The sequence below is a fragment of the Camellia sinensis genome, unplaced genomic scaffold (assembly GCF_055761805.1).
Source record: "Camellia sinensis isolate YWXY unplaced genomic scaffold, ASM5576180v1 Unanchor12, whole genome shotgun sequence".
Classification (NCBI taxonomy): domain Eukaryota; kingdom Viridiplantae; phylum Streptophyta; class Magnoliopsida; order Ericales; family Theaceae; genus Camellia; species Camellia sinensis.
The window spans coordinates 8,037,059-8,059,313 of NW_028128998.1; the positions used below are offsets into that span (position 1 = coordinate 8,037,059).

At 31.6% G+C, this 22,255-nt stretch overlaps 1 protein-coding gene across 1 annotated transcript in view; it reads right to left on the reverse strand.

The window, feature by feature from the left end:
* Positions 1-15,243: 15,243 nt before the first annotated feature.
* LOC114311272 (inositol phosphorylceramide glucuronosyltransferase 1) overlaps positions 15,244-22,255 on the reverse strand; it is an 81,019-nt gene continuing 74,007 nt past the window's right edge. The window contains exon 11 of the mRNA XM_082911660.1: positions 15,244-15,265. The gene's annotated coding sequence lies outside the window, so the exon portion shown is untranslated. The remainder of the gene's footprint in view (positions 15,266-22,255) is intronic.

Sequence of the window (22,255 nt, forward strand, 5' to 3'; positions counted from 1 at the left end):
ACTAACCATAATGTACAGGAATAATTAAAAAAACTACTCCAGTAACTATGCATGAGCTGTATCTATAATTATTTGTATGAGTGGATTTTAAATGGTAATTAGGGATTTTGACCAAATTAATAAATGCAGGTATGTGGATTGAAAAAAGTTAATAAATGCTGATCAGGGGATTTTGATCAAATCAATAAATACTGAAGTTTTTTTTTTAAATCAAAAATTTAGAAAATTAAGATTGAGAGATTGGAGCTCCCACAAGGCTTGGGATTTAGAAACTCTCTTTTTCTTAATATATTTACAATTATCTATATATGTGAATTGCGATTTTTAAATATCTTTTTTTTTTAAATGTCTTCTTTTTTTCCTTTTTTATATTATATTAAAGTTTAATATTTTGATAATAATCATATGTGTTGGACTTTTCAGAGAATTAAATGTCTTCTTTTTTTTTATTATATTATATTAAATTTTAATATTTTGATAATAATCATATGTGTTAGACTTTTCAAGAAATATTTTTTATGCTTGTTCTTAATGAATTAAAGTATTATTATGAGGAATAATAATTATATGTGTTGGGACTTTTCAAAGAATTCATATGTGTTGGATTTCAAAGAATTTTTTTTATGCTTGTTCTTAATGCACTAAAGTGTTATTATGAGGGTAAAACTCGGGGGTTGGGAGAAGTTAATAAGTGCTGAGGTTTTTTTTTTTTTTTTTTTTTAAATCAGGAAATTTAGATTGGGAGATTGGAGCTCCCACAAGGCTTGGGGTTAAAAATCCCCTTTTGCTTAATATATAGTATAGATAAATTATCTATATATGTGAATTGCGATTTTTAAATGTTTTTTTTTAAATGTCTTCTTTTTTTCCTTTTTTATGTTATATTAAAGTTTAATATTTTGATAATAATCATATGTGTTGGACTTTTCAAGAAAATTTTTTTATGCTTGTTCTTAATGCATTAAAGTGTTATTATGAGAGATAATAATCATATGTGTTGGGACTTTTTAAGGAATTCATGTGTTGGATTTCAAAGAATTTTTTTATACTTATTCTTAATACATTAAAGTGTTATTATGTGGGTAAGACTTGGGGGTTGGGAGAAGTTAATAAATGCTAAGTTTTTTTTTTTTTTAAATCAAAAAATCAGGAAATTTAGATTGGGAGATTGGAGCTCCCACAAGGCTTGGGGTTAAAAACCCCATTTTGCTTAATATATAGTATAGATATAGATATAGATATAGATAGATATATAGATATAGATAGTGGTAACCCGTGCTGTGCACAGGATTTTGTAAATTAAAAAATTATTATAATTATTTTAAAATAATTTAATATTTTGTCTTGTGGTATACATAAAATTTATAAGTTAATTTTTATGCTTACAACTTTTTAAATTATTAGTTTAAAAAAATTAAAAAATATATATATAAGTCTAATTAGTGCAATTTTGATAATTTGTATTAAAAAAAAAAGTTAAATTTGATTAAATGAGATTAAATGAGTTATGACATACCTCTTCTTGTTATGAAAATATACAAATTTAAAAGTTATAATTAAGACAAATATACAATTTTTTTTATTATTAAATGTGAAGTAAAGTGATATTTAACAATAATTAATATGATACTTTTATTATTAATCCAATAATTTAAGTTACATTTCTTTTGATTTTAATTTCATAACTAAAAATACAATATGAATATAATACACACATGGATTTTTAGTCTTTAAGAATAAGAAGGTTTCAAAATATTTTCAAACTTTCATCATTTTCTTTTAATTTTTTTTATCTAATTTGATTTTAAATTTGAATAAAATTTTTTATTTTAAATTTGAATGAAATTTTTGATTTTATATGAATTACTTTAACTTTTTCATTAAATTTTTATCAATTTTTAAAAGAATTTCATTCTTATCCCATTTTTTTTTCTTTTCATCAATTTTGATGAAAAAATAATTTTTAACATTTCATCTTTTTAAATTTTTATCAAATTAGAATTTGGTAAAATAAAATATTAAGGGTTGAAGATTCTCTTAATTGAAATTATAGCGAAATAACATCTTGAAATAGTTAAAGTTTGAGTATATGGTTAGTTGAAATGTATAATTCAATTAATTCTGTTCTCATATTTGTATAAAAATTGACACTTATGACTACATCATTATAAGTCAGATTATGGAAAAAAATTTGAAGTGTCAAACATTTTCCATTTATAAATATCCTACATATTAAAAAAAAAATGTGTAGCTTTTAAATATGTGTTTATCAATTTTGTTTTATGGACATAAACAATTGATATTTCAATTTAAAAATTAAAAAGCAAAAAAAAAAAATAGATTGGGTTTTTTTAGAGATAAAAGAAGCCATCTAACTCTTTTATATACTATTTAAGATGGACTATTTAATCACATAAAAAATAGAAATTATATTTAAAGATTATCCCTATATATTATGGTATTATATGCAAATATAGCTGTAACAAATTAATTATAATATATATGAAAAGGTATATTAAGCTTTCATTTTCAATTAATTGAATTATAATTAACAAACTAACAAATAGTTGTAATTGTATAATGGGATAGAAAGAGGATAAAAATAAATAACACAATGATATTTAAAAGTTTGAAATTTACCCAATGTTATAGTAAAATCTTAAATTCTCAATAAATTTTGACATTTTCTATAAAATAAAATAACAATAAAAAAATAAAATTGATATCCATTTTTTTACTTCAATTTTATGTTATTCATTGAAGAAAACAAAATCCGATCAAAATCTTTGGCACAGGACGAACATAGATATTTTGATTGTAACCATAATCACCAATAATTCTTCTCCACCATGCAAACCTGTAAACAAACACTTAAATCTCACTAAAACTCAAACCAAAACCAAATCAAAACCAAAACCAAACCAACAGTACAGAAAGAGAATCACATATAGAAAAAAATAAAATTTAAAAACAAATAAATTTATGGAATGAGAGAATGTTACCTCTAACAGCTTAGACCTCACCTAACCCAATCCGTTAGCTCATCCGCTAATGCCCGTGAAGTCTAGGAGTTGGGATGACTAATTAGATTATTCTTTAAATAAGACTTAAAAATTGAACAATTTGTCTCATTAAGTGATTTAAAATTTTAATAGATATACATAAGAAAAATAGATAATTATATTATTAAATCATAATTCAAAATTTTCTATTGTCATATTTTTTTGGAGATCCATATCTAAATTCATATTTTTTTAATTTTTTTATTTTTGTGTGGTTTCTATTTGGTTTTTTATTTTTTTAATTTTTTTTCTATCAATTTATTTAATATGGAGTTGTGGGCTTCTATTTTTTTTTTCAATTTAATTTATCTATGGTTTCAATTTATTTTTAATTATTATTATTTAGGTAAGTTATGATGTGAGTTAGATATGTGACAAACATGTGGGTTTATTGATTTAAAGTATGATGGTGGTAGATATTTTCAAATTAGATTTGTTTAGATAAACTTTAAAGATTTTTAAAATTTAAAATTGAATATTAAGATGCAAAAAAAAAAAGATTTTAACTGAATAAATAAAAATCAAATTTATTAATTATATTTGTTTTTATATCTGATTTTTATTTTTTATATATATATTTTGTGTTATAATATAATATATAAGATATAGATAGATATTCACAACTTTTATGAAAAATATTATCTAATTTTTTGGGAAGAGAGAAGGCAGGCAAGTTTTAATAATTTTTTGAAAATCAGTGAGAGAGATTAGGATGGAAATATTATGAAATATTTTTGTTATCTTTCCATTTGAAATTCATAAACTTAAGGATAATTATTATTTCTAAAATAATTAAATAAATAAATCAATCAATAGTTTCTTTTACATGTATTTTATAAATTAAAAAATCAATAATTTTAGAAAATTAATTAATTTGTCCTATTAAGTGATTTAAAATTTTGATAGATATATATCAAAAAAATAGATAATTATATTATTAAATAATAATTCAAATTTAGATATATTGTTATATCTTTTTGAGATCCATATCTAAATTCCTATCTTCTTTATTTTTGTATGGTTTCTATTTGTTTTTTTTTTCTTTGTCAATTTATTTTAGATGAAGTTGTGGGTTTTTTTTTTGAAATTTAATTTATCTGTGGTTTCTGTTTGTTTTTAATTATTATTATTTAGGTAAGTTATGATACAAGTTAAATATGTGATTAGATATGTGAGTTTTATTGATTTAAAGTATGATAGTAAGAGTTATTTTCAAATCAGATTTGTTTAGATAGACTTTATAAATTTTTAAAATTTATAATTAGATATTGAGAGGCAAAAGAAATATTTTAACTGAATAAATAAAATATAATTTATTAATTTTATCTATTTGTATATCTGATTTTTATTTTTATTTTTTTTTGGTTATGTTATAATATAATATATAAGATATAGACAGATACCCACAACTTTTATGAAAAATATTATATGTTTTTTTGGAAGAGAGAAAAGGAATGCAAGTTTTAATTTATTTTTTTTTGAAAATTGGTGAGAGAGATTATGATGGAGAGATTATAAAATATTTTTGTTATCTTCCCATTATTATTTCTCAAATAATTAAATAAATAAATAAGCCAATAGACTTTTTAATCTATTTTATAAATTGAAAAATCAATAATTTTATAATGAGAGTTTATAGCTCTTAAGAGGCTTCTCATTATAAACCCTCTTTTTTCTTATATAATATATAGATATAGATATTTATATTTGTTTTAAATATTTTTTTAATATACAAATTATTTTTTTAGATTTTTTATAAAAATAATTTAACAATCTCATCATTAACCATAGTGTATGAGAGAAGTTGAAAAGGGTGTTGCAGTAACTATGAGAGAAGTCAAAAAAGATTGTGGGTTGGGAGAAGTCAATAAATGCTGAGGTTAGACAACTTATGCGATGCACGGAAAAATAGACTATATATGTTTTGTGTAGTAAATAAATTATCTTAATCTTAAATTATGTCTTAATAGCAACAAGTTATAATGTTAAGCCATCTGGGTAGATGTTAACAATAATTAACCCACAAAATTTCCCAATAAAATTTGATATGCATAAGAAATTATTAATTATAAAAATTGTTGAGAATAATAGTATCACAATCACTTGATAATATAAATAATTTGTATCAAACTAAACAAAACATTAAAAGAGAGAATTTATATAAGCTCAGAAAAGTTATCATAAATTTACTTGAACTTTTAAATCAGTGGTGTATATTATTATTGTGGGATCAAATTATGAATAAATATCAACTTTTAACTATAATTTATAAATAGTTTTTAAAAAATTTTAATCTAAGTTTGTTGCCTTGCTTATAAAAAGAACTTCTTAAACAAATCATTAATTGATTATATTAGCAACTCCCTATCTTTGATTTCCTCTATCAATGACACACGTGTATCATATCAAAGTATAAATCCTTCTCTATAGTTTGAATAATACTTGCATAGTTTCTAGGTCATTTTAAAAAAAATTAATCACGATAAGAATTTCATGGTATCATAAAAATTATATAAGAGAATAATTTTAATCTATTTTATTTATAAAAAAATAATGAAAAATTATTTGAATTGCACTTGAAGAAATATAACAAATGATAGCTTTAATCGTTATATACCCAAAAAAAAAAAATTATATTGGTTACTCAACGAAAAAATGGTCGAATACAAATAAATTCATGGACATTGAATTAAATCATATGGGCTCTAAATTGATAATATAATCTAGCAAATCAACTAATAATAACACAAAGATATTGACAAATATGTAGTATCTCTCTATCTTCTGTGTATTATATGCATTAATTTCATATATTATATGAAAGTTTTATTTGACTCGATCCTTCAAAAAAATAAGGACCAAGAAAACAAATTTGATAAGAAATTGATTCTAAACTTAATTATTGAAAAAAATAAAAATTTCAAAGAGAGAATTTAGAGATGTGATTGAAGAAATACTATAACGAATGACAGCCTTATAAAAAAATAAATAAATAACAATGATGTAATGCAAATTATTTTTAATAACTAATAGAAAGAATATTAAATTATTACATTTTATAAATATAGTGAACAAAATTAATTTTGTTAGATTTTTGTGCTGCCTTCTCCCATGTAACCTTTATTATTTCATTATTAATACTCTTCTCATTCAGAACTAATTTCATTATTAATACTTTTCTCATTCAGAGCCAATAATATTTTTTTAAAATAATTTTTATCACTTGGTAGATAATAACGAATAATAAAAATTATCAAGAGAATGTTAAGAATTTAATAGGAGATAAGAAGTTATAGATAAGAGTATTTCATAAGATAAAAAATTTAAAATAAAAAAAGATAATATGTGATAGGAGAAAAAAAAAATATGAGTAAATCAAAATAAAGATTTAGATATATATGTTTCTGATAGATATATAGATTAACAAATCATATCTTCATCTAAATTTTATTATTTTAATTTTTTGTAAATCAATTATTTAATCTTTATCTTTATCTGTAGACCACGAAATTAATCTTTATAAATTATTTATCAATTTTTATATGTTTATTTATCTATAAGTCATGAAATTATTATTTTTAAAATTTTTGTCTTTGTCTATAGGTCATGAAATAAATTTCATAAATTATTTATGAATTTTTATATGTTTATCTATAATGAAATTAATTAAAGTACGAAATGAAGGGGAAAAAAAAAGGAGTAATTTTTTTAAAAAAAATCAATTATTTAATATTTATCTTTATTTATAGGCATGAAATTAATTTTTATAAGTTATTTATCAACTTTTATTTCTTTATTTATGGGAAGAAATTTTAAATTATCTATAAGTTATGAAATTAATTTTTTTAAATTGATTGTTTAATTTTATCTTTATCTGTAGACTATAAAATTAATTTTTAGTTTTTATATGTTTATCTATATGGAGGAATTTTGAAATTCAAATCTTTATCCATAAGCAATGAAATTAATTTTAATTTTAATTAATCAAACAAATAGAAAATGAAGAAAAATAGAAAACTTGAAAGGCAATCAAAAAATGTTGCCACGTAGGAAAGAGAGAGTTTTAAAATTATGAGAATTTAGGAATAAATATTTGCAGACTTTTGACAAAACAACTACATTTGGTATTTGGTTATATATATAGTATAGATAGATAGATATAAATATAGACATTTATATTTGTTTTAGAATTTTTTTAATATAAAATTATTATTTTTTTAGATTTTTTATAAAAATAATGTAACAATCCCATCACTAACTATAGTGTATGAGAGAAGTTGTAACGCTCTCAAAATAACAACATTAAACCCATCAATATAGACATGCATTGATATATAAAAGTTCCACATTCTTCTATTTATCAGAGTTTCATTACAAAAAGTATTACATGTTAACGACAAAAGCAAATGCCCTAAAGGCTTACAGCTTTCCAAGTTAACACTTGGTTACAACAAAAGAGTACTAACTCATTTACACATTAAGCCCTTGGCTTGAATTTACATGTAATGCATCAAAAATAAAACGACAAAAGTGTGTCTGCCTCTAACTTCCCAAGCTATGTCCTTGGAGGTGGCATGCTACCTGTACCTGAAAATGATATTCCCATATAGGGTGAGCCACAGCCCAGTAGAGATACACTAAACCAAATATGAACAATGACTAAAAGGTTAACAGTTGATAGATGGCCAACACTGATACTTTCTCTTATCACACTTTACAGTTTCATGACATGCAAGTCCATGTTACAATTCATTTTCCAGTTCCTTTCAATTCTCATTTTAAAACCATGGCTCAGAACCTGGCCAAACAACTCATATGAGACAATAACTCATCTCAAGCACTTCCCATTTCATAATAGATAAGCATACTAGCTATATCACAAACCAACAGATAAGCATACAAGCTATATCATCAATTCCACAGATATGCATATGAGCACTATCACACTTCCAATGACAAGCATATGAGCTCTGTCAATACATCACTAGATAAGCATATGAGCTCTATCTACGGAGTCCATCCCCTATCTCCTCCCAACAACATCCGGTTTAGAGGTCCATCCCCTATCTTCCCCTAAACCGTGGAGTACATCCCCTATCTCCTCCAACACAACACAATGCATATAAACAATAATTATATACATCATCACACAACACATAAATTTAACGTGTTCTTTCAATCATCATACTCAATGACTCATTCCAGTGATTAGTTTCCGTTTGCCTAATCATCATGCATTGTCTACAACAATCAAGACTATCCTCCACCGATAGCCTAAAGCAGTTATTTCTATACAGAAAATAAATGCAACAATGGATATATAATTAACATTTCAACTAGGTGAGCGATAAATAATCCAACTACACCCTTTAACCCCTTCCCTTTCCAATTTCCACATTCTCAATTCAATTCCTCATTTCCAACAACTAATTATACAAATTAATCAATCAATGTAATTAGGGCATTTTCCATAATTAACATTACAACTCTTAGGTTCCATTTTCATTAATGTTTTAACATTAATTTCACTTTTTCCATGCCAAACATGCATCTAGGCTTTATTTAGCTAAAACCCCAACCTTTGTAAATTTACACAAAAGCCCCAAATTTTCACCAAATTACTAAACCAACCCCAACATCTCAAAATACTAAAATTTAAAGACAAAGCTCATAGAAAGGAGTAGGATATCCCTACCTCAAAGTTTGAGCTCCAATGGAGATGAAGACCAAAACCAAAATGCTTCAAATTATGAAATTTTCAGATTAAAATGTAGTCCTCGACGATCAACACAACTTTCGTAAAGACCAAAAGTGAGCAAACAACTCCTACTAGATCAAATCTAAGAGAGAAGGGCCGGTTTTGGAGTGAGAAGCTCTGAAATGGCTTTTTGGAAAAGTAAGAGAGAGAAAAGATCTTGAAAAAGTGATCCAAAAGTCGGATCTCGGATTTATATAAAAGTCGCCCCGCTCGAGCGTCAAACTCCCCGCTCGAGCGGCACTCACAGACTCCCGCTCGAGCGGCCAATCCCCCGCTCGAGCTCCGGATGCACACTCCCAGAACTTTTGCAGACAGGTCTCCCGCTCGAGCGTCCAACTCCCCGCTCGAGCGGCACTCACACAAGCCCACTCGAGCGGCCAATCCCACGCTCGAGCGTCCAACACTATACAGGAAATACTGGATGGGTGAACTTCCCGCTCGAGCGCCAAAACCCCCGCTCGAGCGGACAGGTCAAAATCTGGGCAACTAGTTTTGGTTTCTAAACTCAACCAACCTGTAACAAACCTGCCCAACACATCCTATAACTCAAATACAAAGTAAGAAAGGATGTACACCAGGTAATAATCAACTACTATCATCCACGGACACATGTCCGGATCACTGTACAACAAGGGTAAACCCGGGATCGTTATAACCTCCCCCCCTTAAAGAATTTCGTCCTCGAAATTTGGCACAAGTTTAAAAAAAAACAGGTTTTCCTCCATTTTAAACAGTGTTACACTTTTAACATTCAACAATTCGATCCATTACCGGTCATTCTATCTCTTATCAAGAGGCATTTCACAACATAATTTACAAGTGCATTATCAGCATGCATCACCCTTCCATTTCTAACCATTTCTAGCATACATGGTTCACAATTCATATCATAATCAATATACACGATACAACTCCATTTCTACAATATAGCCAACATATGCAATATTATAATCAACTCCCATATCAGGGTAAGTTCTACAACATATTTCCATTAAACCAAAACATTATCAATGTTTTACAACTTAAGGCATATATAAAGCTCTTAAGTCCAACAATACTACAAAGTCTAAATACAAGATTACACATCAATAAACATGTCCGGATATTTCTCGCGGACCTCCAACTCAGTTCCCAAGTGGCTTCCTCCACTCCGTGATGTTTCCACAAAACCTTTACCAAAGGGATGGTCTTGCCACGCAGGACTTGATCCCGTCTATCCAAGACCCGAACCGGTCTCTCCTCATACGAGGCATCCTCATCTACCTCTAAGTCGGTCCAATCTAACACATGGGACGGATCCGGCTCATACTTCCGAAGCATACTAACATGAAAGACGTTATGTACTCCGGACAACTGCGGCAGCAGGGCTAAACGATAAGCAACCGCGCCAATCCTCTCAAGGATCTCAAAAGGCCCAATAAACCGAGGGGATAACTTCCCACTCTTCCCAAACCTCATCAAACCTCGCCTAGGTGATATCTTCAAAAAGACATGATCACCTATCTCAAACGCCAAAGGCCTCCTCCTACGGTCAGCATAACTCTTTTGGCGACTCTGGGCTGTAACAAGCCTCCTACGGATAAGCTCAACTTTCTCCGTCGTCTCCCTAACCAACTCTGGACCCAATAAAGGTGCATCACCCACCTCGGCCCAACAAACTGGAGACTTACACGGTCAGCCATACAAGGCCTCAAACGGTGCCATACCGATACTAGACTGAAAACTGTTGTTGTAGGCAAACTCCACCAATGGTAAGTGCCTCTCCCACGTCCCACTAAAGTCAAGGACACAACCTCGAAGCATATCCTCAAGGATCTGAATAGTACGCTCGGACTGCCCGTCAGTCTAAGGATGATAAGCCGTACTAAAGGTCAACTTAGTGCCCAAGGCACTCTGCAAACTCTGCCACAACCTAGCAGTAAAACGAGGATCTCTATCTGAGACGATCGTCACTGGGACCCCGTGCAGTCTCACTATGTCCGGAGCATACAAGTCGGCAAGATGATCTACCGAATCTCTCACGCGCATAGGAATGAAGTGCGCCGACTTAGTCAACCAGTCTACAACCACCCAAATGGCATCACTACCCCGCTGAGTCCTCGGAAGACCTACAACGAAGTCCATAGTGACATGCTTCTACTTCCACTCGGCAATAGGCAAGGGTTGTAACAAACCCGCTGGCCTTTGATGCTCGGCCTTCACTTGCTGGCAAGTAAGGCACTTCGATACGAAAACAGCCACATCTCTCTTCATACCCCGCCACCAAAACTGGCGACCCAAATCCCGGTACATCTTAGTGCCTCCCGGATGCACCGCAAGACGTGAATGGTGAAACTCTCAGAGTACTTCCTCTCGGCAAGACTCCGGCACAAACAAACGGTCTCGGTATCTCACACTCAGGTCGGGATACACCGTCAAACCCTTTTCAACCTTCCCACTGGAGATCTTCTCTCGGAAGGACTCTACCTCAAGGTCACCTCTCTGTGCCTCTAACACTCTAGTCACAAGTGTGGGCTGTGCAACAACAGAAAACAAGGCCGCAGCCTTAACAGATTCGCCCAGATGCAAATCAAACTCGCCAAGTACACCCAACATTCCCCATTCCCGGATGGCTATACAAGCTACATCACTAATGGATTTCCTACTAAGGGCATCGGCCACAACATTGGCCTTCCCCGGGTGATAATGCAACTCAAAATCATAGTCCTCAATGAACTCCATCCATCTCCTCTGCCTCAAATTCAAGTCCTTCTGGGTAAACAGGTACTTCAAACTCTTGTGGTTCGAGAACACCTCGAACCTCTCACCATAAAGGTAGTGCCTCCAGATTTTCAAGGCAAAGATCACTGCTGCTAACTCTAGGTCGTGTGTAGGGTAATTCTTCTCGTGAATTTTCAACTGACGTGAGCCATAAGCTACCACTTTCCCCTCTTGCATCAACACACAACCCAAACCCTCCCTTGAGGCATCACAATAAACCGCATAACCCAACCCTCTCTCTGGAATAATCAAAACCGGAGCGATGGTTAGCCTAACCTTCAACTCTTGGAACGACTTTTCACAAGTCTCACTCTATACAAACTTGACCCCTTTCCGCGTCAACCTAGTCAACGGCGAAGCTAGCCTGGAAAAATCTTTCACAAACCGATGGTAATACCCAGCTAATCCCAGAAAATTGCGAATCTCAAACACACTCTTAGGCTGTGCCCAGTCTTGCACTGCCCTAACCTTGGATGTATCAACAGACACCCCTTCCCTAGATACCACATGGCCTAAGAATTTCACCTCTCCTAGCCAGAACTCACACTTCCCAAACTTGGCATACAACTTATGGGCTCTAAGTAACTCAAGCACCACTCTCAAGTGTGCTCATGCTCCTCATCTGAAGGCGAATAAACAAGAATGTCGTCCACGAAAACGACTACAAATCGATCCAAGAATTCCCGGAAGATCCGGTTCATCAAGTCCATAAAGACTACCGGTGCATTGGTGAGCCCAAATGGCATCACCAGAAACTCATAATGGCCATACCGCATACGGAATGCCGTCTTAGGAATATCCTCCTCCTTGACCCTCAACTGGTGGTAACCCGATCTCAAGTTTATCTTAGAGAAACAACGGGAACCCTTCAACTGGTCAAACAGATCATCTATACGGGACATAGGGTACTTATTCTTGACCGTAGCCCGATTCAACTTCCGGTAGTCTATACACAATCTCAAGGCACCATCTTTCTTTTTAGCAAAGAGGGCCGGTGCTCCCCACGGTGAAACACTAGGGCGAACGAAACCCTTATCTAGCAATTTCTGGAGCTGAATCTTCAACTCACTCAACTCGGCTGGTGCAAAACGATAAGGTGCCATAGAAATCGGCGCCGTGCCGGGTACTAAATCAATAGAGAACTCTATCTCACGATGAGGTGGCAAACTAACAAGGTCCTCGGGAAAGACATCCAAATACTCACAAACCACCATCGGCAACACAATCTGGGTCTCATCACACTCACCACTCTCAAAGCTAGCAAGTAGACCACTAAGCTCATTTCGCCCTCGCGAATCATACATCGGTAGCAACACACTACCAACCCGATCCCCCAAGAAATGGAAACACTCCCTGCTCAAGGTACAAACCGTGACCCTCTGGCGGTAGCAATCGATAACAGCCCGGTATGAAGATAGCCAGTCCATACCCAAAATAACATCAAAGCCCTTCATGGGCATGACAACAAACGGAAAAGAAAGCCTATGGCCGGCGACCTCTATATCACAACCTCTAACACCTTGTTTCAAGATCAGTTCACCCCCAAGAGGTGACACTACACAAATAGGAGATGCTAACTGTGCTAACTCCAACTCCAAAACAGATGCAAATGCAACAGATACAAAAGAATGAGATGCACCCGTGTCAATCAACACACTAGCAACTGAGTTGCAAAACAGAAAAGTACCTCTCACTACTGATGGAGCCGGTACAAGATCCTGCGCGGTAACAGCATATACGCGCCCCGTAGGCCCCTGATCTACCTGCTCACCCCTCGGAGCATACGACTGCTGCACTGACTGGGATGACGAAGCTCCCAGATTGGCCATCGAGGCCTGCACAGACTGAGCTGGCTGAAAACCCTGCGTCTGCCTAGAACCAGACGCTCCTGAAGTAGCACTCAACTGCGGGCAATACCTCTTCAAGTGCCCAGGCTGACCACACTGATAGCAAGACAAAGGCTGGCCCCTGCCCTGACTCTGGCCTTGAGGTATAGTTGAAGAAGAAGCAGCTCGCTGACCCCCTCCCTTCTGCGGGCAAACCGAAGACTTGTGACCCAGCTGGCCACACGCAAAACAAGTCAGGCCTCCCTAACTACCTCTCCCCGAACCTGCACTCGGCACCGGAAAGGTCGATCTAGCAACTCCTCCCTGAGACTGCTGAGGGTTAGAACCCCTCTGTCTCCTGCCATCACCCTAACCATCTTGGCTCCTCTTGGAGCCTCTCTGCCCCTCATCCTCCTCCTGTATCATGAGCTCCATATGAGCTGCAGCATCCACTAAGTGTCTATACTCTCGGATGTAAGACCCACCAACTCTCAACTTGAGGCCCTGCCTCAACTTCCACTCAAACTCATAGCAACAGCGTTCTTCGGACGTCACCAACTCAGGTGCAAACCTGGACAAACTAGTGAAAGTGGCCTCAAACTTTGCCACAGATATACCCTGCTGATTAAGCCTGCTAAACTGATCCCTCAGCTTCTCCCTAGCAACTGCAGATAGAAACCTCTCCTGGAAAGCATTCACAAATGCCTCCCATGTACCACCAACACGAGCTTTCTCGTACTTTCACCATTGACCCGCATCTCCTTTCAGCTGGAAGGATGCCAAGGTCACTTTCAATGCTCCGTCCTCGATGCCAAGCATCTCGAACGTCTTACTCATTTGTTCTAACCACTCGTCAGCCTTCAGTGGTTCCTTCGGATCCCCAACAAACTCGTCTGGATTAGACCGGAAGAACTCCCTCTTCAAGAAAGAAGGCCCTGCCTCAGCTGCCTGATTCCTAGCCCGGAGAATACCCAAAGCCCCTGCTATCTCTCGTGCCAAGGCACTCATAGCCTGCTGACCCGCTGGCTCGGCCATATTGGCCTGGCCAACTCCCTCCTGCACTGCCGGAATATCATCCGGTAAACGTACCTCCTGCCTCGCAGGCCTACCATGCCTAGCACCTTTTCCTCGTCCTGACATCCTAATAAAGGTAATACAGAACGTTAGCACATTCACAAATGTGCCAAAACAAAACACTCACGTCCTAATGCATGGACAATTGTAATTCACTCCACGTAAGAACATAAACACATAAGCACTTACGAATTTCATTTCTGGATAATGATAGTCCCGAGGCGTTACTAGAGTTCCGGTTAGAAACGGCATTGATCAAGTGCCTTTCCAACAAGACTCCCAGAAACCCAAGGATCCAATCAACATCCTAGAAATTAAATCCCATACCCACATAAACACATAAGCATGTTATCAATTTAAGCACATAGCATGTGACACTACATCTAAGTCTCTACCAAGCGAGACAAACCCATTGTGATACTAATCACTTCCCACGTACCCAAAGTATTCGAACCCGATACGCTCTGATACCAAGTTGTAACGCCCTCAAAATAACAACATTAAACCCATCAATATAGACATGCATTGATATATAAAAGTTCCACATTCTTCCATTTATCAGAGTTTCATTACAAAAAGTATTACATGTTAACGACAAAAGCAAATGCCCTAAAGGCTTACAGCTTTCCAAGTTAACACTTGGTTACAACAAAAGAGTACTAACTCATTTACACATTAAGCCCTTGGCTTGAATTTACATGTAATACATCAAAAATAAAACGACAAAAGTGTGTCCGCCTCTAGCCTCCCAAGCTATGTCCTTGGAGGTGGCATGCTACCTGTACCTGGAAATGATATTCCCATATAGGGTGAGCCACAGCCCAGTAGAGATACACTAAACCAAATATGAACAATGACTAAAAGGTTAGCAGTTGATAGATGGCCAACACTGATACTTTCTCTTATCACACTTTATAGTTTCTTGACATGCAAGTCCATGTTACAATTCATTTTCCAGTTCCTTTCAATTCTCATTTTAAAACCATGGCTCAGAACCTGGCCAAACAACTCATATGAGACAATAACTCATCTCAAGCACTTCTCATTTCATAATAGATAAGCATACTAGCTATATCACAAACCAACAGATAAGCATACAAGCTATATCATCAATTCCACAGATATGTATATGAGCACTATCACACTTCCAATGACAAGCATATGAGCTCTGTCAATACATCACTAGATAAGCATATGAGCTCTATCTACGGAGTCCATCCCCTATCTCCTCCCAACAACATCCGGTTTAGAGGTTCATCCCCTATCTTCCCCTAAACCGTGGAGTACATCCCCTATCTCCTCCAACACAACACAATGCATATAAACAATAATTATACACATCATCACACAACACATAAATTTAACGTGTTCTTTCAATCATCATACTCAATGACTCATTCCAGTGATTAGTTTCCGTTTGCCTAATCATCATGCATTGTCTACAACAATCAAGACTATCTTCCACCGATAGCCCAAAGCAGTTATTTCTATACAGAAAATAAATGCAACAATGGATATATAATCAACATTTCAACTAGGTGAGCGATAAATAATCCAACTACACCCTTTAACCCCTTCCCTTTCCAATTTCCACATTCTCAATTCAATTCCTCATTTCCAACAATTAATTATACAAATTAATCAATCAATGTAATTAGGGCATTTTCCATAATTAACATTACAACCCTTAGGTTCCATTTTCATTAATGTTTTAACATTAATTTCACTTTTTCCATGCCAAACATGCATCTAGGCTTTATTTAGCTAAAACCCCAACCTTTGTAAATTTAAACAAAAGCCCCAAATTTTCACCAAATTACTAAACCAACCCCAACATCTCAAAATACTAAAATTTAAAGACAAAGCTCATAGAAAGGAGTAGAATATCCCTACCTCAAAGTTTGAGCTCCAATGGAGATGAAGACCAAAACCAAAATGCTTCAAATTCTGAAATTTTCAGATTAAAATGTAGCCCTCGACGATCAACACAACTTTCGTAAAGACCAAAAGTGAGCAAACAACTCCTACTAGATCAAATCTAAGAGAGAAGGGCCGGTTTTAGAGTGAGAAGCTCTGAAAATGGCTTTTTGGAAAAGTAAGAGAGAGAAAAGATCTTGAAAAAGTGATCCAAAAGTCGGATCTCGAATTTATATAAAAGTCGCCCCGCTCGAGCGTCAAACTCCCCGCTCGAGCGGCACTCACAGACTCCCGCTCGAGCGGCCAATCCCCCGCTCGAGCTCCGGATGCACACTCCCAGAACTTTTGCAGACAAGTCTCCCGCTCGAGCGACCAACTCCCCGCTCGAGCGGCACTCACACAAGCCCGCTCGAGCGGCCAATCCCACGCTCGAGCGTCCAACACTGCACAGGAAATACTGGATGGGTGAACTTCCCACTCGAGCGCCAAAACCCCCGCTCGAGCGGACAGGTCAAAATCTGGGCAACTAGTTTTGGTTTCTAAACTCAACCAACCTGTAACAAACCTGCCCAACACATCCTATAACTCAAATACAAAGTAAGAAAGGATGTACACCAGGTAATAATCAACTACTATCATCCACGGACACATGTCCGGATCACTGTACAACAAGGGTAAACCCGGGATCGCTATAAAAGTTAAAAAGGGTGTAGTAGTAGGTATTGGAGAAGTCAAAAAGACTTGTGAGTTAGGAGAAGTCAATAAATGTTAAGTTTTTTTTTTTTTAAATTAAAAACTTAGAAAATTAAGATTGGGATATTGGAGCTCCCACAAAGGTTGAGTTAGAAATCCCATTTTCCTTATATAATACTAGCGTATCACCCGTGCTATGCACGGGATAATTATAGATATTTATATTTGTTTTAATTTTTTTTAATATATAAATTATGTTTTTTAAGATTTTTTATAAAAGTAATTTAACTATCTTATCACTAATCATAGTGTACATGAGAAATTAAAAAGGCTACTGCAGTAACTATACACGGGCTGTATCTATAATTATTTGTATGAGGGGATTTTAAATACTAATCAGAGATTTTGACCAAATCAATAAATGCAGGCATGTGGATTGGAAAAAATTAATAAATGTTGATTAGGGATTTTGACCAAATCAATAAATGCTGAGGTTTTCTTTTTTAATCAAAAATTTAAAAAATTAACATTGAGAGATTGGAGCTCCCACAAGGCTTGGGGTTTAGAAACCCCATTTTTCTTAATATATTTACAATTATCTATATATGTGAATTGCGATTTTTAAATATATATATTTTTTAAATGTCTTCTTTTTTTTCTTTTTTTATATTATATTAAAGTTTAATATTTTGATAATAATATATGTGTTGGACTTTTCAAGGAATTAAATGTCTTATTTTTTTATTATATTATATTAAAGTTTAATATTTTGATAATAATCATATGTGTTGGACTTTTCAAGAAATTTTTTTTATGTTTGTTCTTAATACATTAAAGTGTTATTATGAGGGATAATAATCATATGTGTTGGGCCTTTTCAAGAAATTCATATGTGTTGGATTTCAATTTTTTTTTTTTTATGCTTACTCTTAATGCATTAAAGTGTTATTATGATGGTAAGACTTGGGGGTTGGGAGAAGTTAATAAATGCTAAAATATTTTTTTTTTTAAATCAAAAAATTTAGATTGAGAGATTGAACCTCCCACAAGGCTTGAGGTTAAAAATCCCCTTTTGCTTAATATGTAATATAGACTAGCATATCACCCGTGCTATGCACAGAATTAAATTAAAAAAAAAACATTCATAGTTATGTCAAACATATTTTTAAATTGTTAGCATAAAATATATGTAATTTTAAAAGAAAATATTGACATTGCATAATTAAAGTAATAAAAATAAGAATTTATTACATTTGTTCAAAATTCACTGAATAAGTAAGACAAAAAATAACTAAAATATAAAATGTTGTGGGCCTTTCATCAGCATTCCTGCATTGTCAACATGATAGTTAGTATTATAATTAATGAACAACACATATATTATGTATTTATAAAATGTTATAAAGTAAAAATGTTATGCTTACAATTTTTTTTTTTACTTTCTGAAAGGTATAGATATTCTTCAGACCAATCTATAATTATAATTTTTTTTCGTCAAAATACAATCTAATCATCATCAATAATTGGTACATTATGTAACCCTAATGAGTACAATCCACTTAGTTTTTCAAAAAATACAGTGAGTTAAAAATCAAATCACAAATTAAGTGAATTGATAGTTAAAAAAACACAATAATTTTTTTTCACAAAACACGGTAAGTTAAAAAAATCAATTACAATTTTTTTTTTCAAAATACAATCTAATCATCAACAATAATTGGTACTTTAAACATCAAATAAAAAAAATCAAATCAAATCAAATCACAAATATTTTTATGCTATCTAACTACAATAATATTTTTTTCATAAATAATTGTAAAAAAAAATCATTAAAACATTAAATAAAAGATTAACTCACATTAAAAAAAAGAACCATTGAACAAATTACAATCACATCACATTTTTTCCATAATAAAAAAAATAAATAAATGAAAAAAAGAACCATTGACTAACTACAATCACATTAAAAAAAAAACATTGAACTAACTACAATCATATTTTTTTCTTTGTGAGTGCTTTATATTTATCTAATTTCAATCATATTAAAAATAAAATTAAAATAGTAAATAAAAAAATTCAATAACATTAAAAAAAAAATTTGAACTAACTATAATAATCATATTAAAAAAAAGAGCCATTGAACAAACTACAATCACATCACATTTTTTTCATAATAAAATAAATAAATGAAAAAAAAGAACTATTAAACTAACTACAATCACATTAAAAAAAAAAAAAAGAATCATTTAACTAATTATAATCACATTTTTCTCTTTGTGAAGGTTTATATTTATCTAACTTCCATCATATTAAAGAATCAAAAATAAAAATAAAATAGTAAATAAAAAGATTAAATAACATTAAAAAAAAATCATTGAACTAACTACAACAATCATATTAAAAAAAAGTGTCATTGAACAAACTACAATCACATCACATTTTTCCCATAATAAAATAAATAAATGAAAAAACAAAGAACTATTAAACTAACTACAATCACATTAAAAAAAAAATCATTCAACTAATTATAATCATATTTTTCTCTTTGTTAGGGTTATATTTATCTAATTTCAATCATATTAAAAAATCAAATTATAATTTTTTATTCGCTAGACAAATCACAGATATTTTTATAACCATTGAACTAACTACAACAATCATAATAAAAAAAAATTGTCATTGAACAAACTACAATCACATCACATTTTTTCCATAATAAAATAAATAAATGAAAAAAAAGAACTATTAAACTAACTACAATCGCATTAAAAAAAAAATCATTCAACTAATTATAATCACATTTTTCTCTTTTTGAGGGTTTATATTTATCTAACTTCAATCATATTAAAAAATCAAAAATAAAATTAAAATAGTAAATAAAAAGATTAAATAACATTAAAAAAAAACCATTGAACTAACTACAACAATTATGTTAAGAAAAAAGAGTCATTGAACAAACTACAATCACATCACATTTTTCTCATAATAAAATAAATAAATGAAAAAAAAATATTAAACTAACTACAATCACATTAAAAAAAAATCATTCAACTAATTATAATCACATTTTTCTCTTTGTGAGAGTTTATATTTATCTAATTTCAATCATATTAAAAAATCAAATTATAATTTTTTATTCGCTAGACAAATTACAAATATTTGATGCGCTATCTAACTACAATATTAAAACAGTAAACAAAAGGAAAAGTCAAGAAGGAGAAAACAAAAAGAAGGCTTACTGTTTGCATACGTGGTCACTGAAGTTGAAAGTGTAGAAGTGAGAAGTCAAGAAAAGAGAAAGCAGAAAAAAAAAATATTAAACTAACTACAATCACATTAAAAAAAAATCATTCAACTAATTATAATCAGATTTTTCACTTTGTGAGGGTTTATATTTATCTAATTTCAATCATATTAAAAAATTAAATTATAATTTTTTATTCACTAGACAAATCACAAATATTATTATACGCTATCTAATTACAATATTAAAACAGTAAATAAAAGGAAAAGTCAAGAAGGAAAAAACGAAAAGAAGACTTACTGTTTGCATACGTGGTCACTGAACTTGAAAGTGTAGAAGTGAGAAGTCAAGAAGGAGAAAGTAAAAAGGAGACTCACTGTTTGCAATAGGTATGTGAAAAGTTAAAAGAGTATATGTATTGGAGAAATTAAAAAGACTTAAAAGAATTTAATAAGTGTTAAATTTTTTTTTTCAAAAAAATCAAAAAAATTAAGAGAGAGAGAGAGAGAGAGAGAGAGAGAGAGAAAAAAAAAAGCAAAGAACGTGGGCGCTTAACCGAGGAGGTACCCCCAAAGGCAAATGCCCTTTTTTTCATCACACATATACACACCACATAGTCACATAGCCATTGCCTCTCTCTCTCTCTCCATTTATCAACCGTAGTGTAATTATAATCTTTGAACCAATCACCAAGCAACCCCCAATATTATATTGGAACTCTCACAAAATTTGTGAGTTAGATATAGATATAAATAAATAGATAGATATAGATATAGATATAGATATAGATATTTATATTTCTTTTAAATTTTTTTTAATATATAAATTATTTGTTTTGGAAAAAGTACTGCAGTAATTATAAGAGAAGTCAAAAAGTCTTGTGGGTTGAGAGAAATTAATAAATGCTGAGGTTAATTTTTTTTTTTTATAAAAAGACAAAAAATTAGAAAATTAGGATTGATATATTGAAACTCCCACAGGCCTTGGGGGTTAAAAATTCCCTTTTGTTTCATATATAGTATAGATAGATAGATAGATTTATAGATAGATAGATAGATAGGTTGTGATTTTTAAATTTTTTTTTTTTTTTTAAATGTCTTCTTTTTTTCATTTTTTATATTATATTAAAATTTAATATTTTGATAATAATCATATGTGTTGGACTATTCGAGGAATTAAATGTCTTTCTTATTATTATTATTATTATTATTATTATATTATATTAAAATTTAATATTTTGATAATAATCATATGTGTTGGACTTTTTAAGAATTTTTTTATGTTTGTTCTTAATGCATTAAAATGTTATTATGAGGGATAATAATTATATGTGTTGAGAGTTTTCAAGGAATTCATATGTGTTGGATTTCAAAGAATTTTTTTTATGCTTGTTCTTAATTCATTAAAGTGTTATTATGAGGGTATGACTTGGGAGTTGAGAGAAGTTAATAAATGTTAAGTTTTTTTTTTTTTAAATAAAAAAATCAGGAAATTTAGATTGGGAGATTGGAGCTTCCACAAGGCTTGGGGTTAAAAACCCCCTTTTGCTTAATATATAGTATAGATAGCCTATCACTCGTGCTTTGCACGGGATAATTATAGATATTTATATTTGTTTTAATTTTTTTTAATATATAAATTATGTTTTTTAAGATTTTTTATAAAAATAATTTAACAATCTTATCACTAACCATAGTGTACATGAGAAATTAAAAAAACTACTGCAGTAAATATGCACGGGCTGTATCTATAATTATTTATATGAGGGGATTTTAAATGCTAATAAGAGATTTTGACCAAATCAATAAATGCAGGCATGTGGATTGGAAAAAGTTAATAAATGCTGATAAGGGAATTTTGACCAAATCAATAAATGCTGAGGTTTTTTTTTTTTTAAATTAAAAATTTAGAAAATTAAGAT